Source organism: Cryptotermes secundus, unplaced genomic scaffold, assembly GCF_002891405.2.
Source record: "Cryptotermes secundus unplaced genomic scaffold, Csec_1.0 scaffold909, whole genome shotgun sequence".
Taxonomy (NCBI): Eukaryota; Metazoa; Arthropoda; class Insecta; order Blattodea; family Kalotermitidae; genus Cryptotermes; species Cryptotermes secundus.
Window position 1 is genome coordinate 703,850 of NW_019722439.1, and position 2,866 is coordinate 706,715.

At 40.1% G+C, this 2,866-nt stretch overlaps 1 protein-coding gene across 1 annotated transcript in view; it reads right to left on the bottom strand.

The window, feature by feature from the left end:
* Positions 1-2,866, bottom strand: part of LOC111861505 (MOXD1 homolog 2) — a 272,739-nt gene that overhangs the window by 267,640 nt on the left and 2,233 nt on the right. Inside the window, exon 2 of the mRNA XM_033750350.1 lies at positions 652-733. The gene's annotated coding sequence lies outside the window, so the exon portion shown is untranslated. The remainder of the gene's footprint in view (positions 1-651; positions 734-2,866) is intronic.

Consider the following 2,866-nt stretch of genomic DNA (forward strand, 5'->3'; position numbering starts at 1 on the left):
AAGGCGTAGGTGGGTAGACAATATTAAAATGGATCTTAGAGAAATAGGATGGGATGGTATGGATTGGATTGATCTGGTTCAGGATAGGGACCAATGGAGGGCTCTTGTGAACACGGTACTAAACCTTCGGGTTGCATAAAATGCTGGGAAATTCTTGAGTAGCTGCAGAATTGGCGGCTCCTCCAGAAGGGCTCAGTTCCATGAGTGAGTAAGTAAGTAAGTAAGTAAGTATGTGTAATATAATTATACAGTTTTCGACAGAAGTTAAGATCAGTGATGCACGTATATAAAACAAACAATTTTGAGTTATAATTCAAATCCGCCTCTTTACTGAGGGCAATACTCGCACAAATATATCTTTCAGGAAATACATTTTCTTGTCTTTTAGAACCTGCACTGCAAATCTCACGGATTCTGTGCCCCATTCCTTTGTTTCATTATCTGCAATATAAGAATGTATAAAACACCAAGCCTACATAAAGTAAGATGCCTATTTTCACAATCATGTTAAATATCCGAAATTAGGCAAGTAAATGCTAATATAGACATGGCAGCATAACAGGAGAACTTAAGCCTCAGGACGCAATGGAAACACGCGGTGTGTACGAGTGTAACTAAGTTTATATTTACAATGTGAAAGTTAAAACTCACGTATGGTTTCGAAATCTTAGCTCCTGTCTGTGTAGTTCGCTTGCGGACTCAAGTCACGGAGTTTGTCCTGTTTGTTTTAGCTCTGTAAGAGAAAATGTTACGTCAGTATTGGCAGAAACACACACAAAGACGGCAAAGTAACACTGTTGCTTCAACGTCCGACCTACCGCTGCTGAGAAATTGGTTAAATTGAGAGTGAAAGTTTCTGTGCCCACAATTGCAGTGCTGTCCTGACTTTCTGATAAAACCACTCTATCCGAAATTATGAGTCTATCCGAATAATGGCGACTTTACCCTTAATAAAATGAACGAGAATGAAAAATCAGCAATAATGGGTTTCATAAATTAATGATTAACTAATCAATAAACTGATGAACTAATTAAGTAACTAACTAAATACAGCACAAATTTTCTTGAGACATTAATAGTACCTGGGGTAGTCAAAGGTTCCCCTCCTTTTGCATAACTTGAAGTTCATTATCTTTCTCACAAGATTATGCAGCTACAAATATGTTGATCGGTATGAAACCAGTTGGCACTATTTCCACGGCAATTATATAATATTTACTTCAATAATAACTTCCCATCTATATCTAGGAGTAGCGCCTTCCATTCAGTTTTATTGATAAATATTTGTATAAATTTCTCATACATTTGTTGACTACGTAACCCACCACCTTTTATTTCACAATCCTAAAAATATTTTGTGCAAACTGCAAAGTATTGAGCTCATTATTTTATGTTCTCTAACGGAACTTGGAGCCGGTCACGGTAGCCGAGCGGTCTAAGGCATGCACTGTCTTCGCTCGCTCGGAAACCGAGATCGTGGGTTCGAATCCCACTCAGGACATGAATGTTTGTGTGCATTTTTCTGTGTTTGTCTACAGGTATAGGCCTTGCGACTAGCTGATCACCCGCCCAAGGAGTCCTACCGAATGTGTAAGATCTAGTAAACCGAAGTGAAACGGAGAGTTTCATGGAGGTAGGCCTAGGCCTAGGCCCAAATTGGGGCTGTAGCGCCACAGGAAAAAAAACGGAACTTGGAGCGTTAAATTGCATTGGGTTTTGTGTATGCATAACAGAGACAGCTGGCGGGAAACGACAATACTAATCTGGAAACAGTACGTATCGTCATAGACTGAGACTCGTTCCATAAATAGTTGAGTCACGTAAACAGGGATATTTGTTGGGGTAGCTTAGCTAATGCTAATGCTGGGACTTATTTCTGAAACCAAGCAGAACACTTCATCAAGAGAGTAAACATTGGTATATTGTGGACTGGGTTCCTCATACTAGCTGGGATGAGGCTCTGTTGATTGTAGACACGTGATTTGTGAGAAGAAGCGAACGAATTACAAAATGCCAGTCTGCAGGAAAGACTTTGTTACTTTCAGTGAAATCCAAACCACTGTCGATGATTTTAACAATCGAAACCTGATTCAGGGGGAAATTAAGAGGAGACTGAACTCGGGTAATGCTTGCTACCATTCAGTCCAGAACCTTTTGTCTTCTCGTCTGCTGTCCAAAAACATAAAAATTAGAATATACAAAAATGTAATTTTTGCCTATGGTTCTGTATGGGTGTGAAACTTGGTCTCTGACTTTAAGGGAGGAACATAGACTGAGGGTGTTTGAGAACAGGGTGTTGAGGAGAATATTTGGACCGAAGAGGGATGAAGTGACAGGAGGTTGGAGAAAACTGCATAATGAGGAGCTTCATAACTTGTACTCTTCTCCAAGTATAATTAGAATGATCAAGTCAAGGAGGATGAGGTTGGCAGGGCATGTAGCACGAATGGGGAAGACGATGAATGTGTATTGGATATTGATGGGAAAGCCAGAAGGAAAGAGACCACTGGGAAGACCAAGGCGTAGGTGGGTGGGCAATAATAAAATTGATCTTAGAGAGATAGGATGGATGGAATGGATTGGATTGATCTGGCTCAGGATAGGGACAAGTGGAGGGCTCTTGTGAACTCGGTAATGAACCTTCGGGTTCCATAAAATGCTGGGAAATTCTTGAGTAGCTGCAGAATTGGCGGCTCCTCCAGAAGGGCTCCGTGAGTAAGTAAGTAAACATTTCTATGAACATGTAAAATTACATATTTCAGACAAGATTATATTTAAGCATCCTGTTGCACTCTACACGATAAATGATACAAACTCCGTCCTAAGTGCAAACAATATACATTTATATGTCTTTGATCTTGCTCTT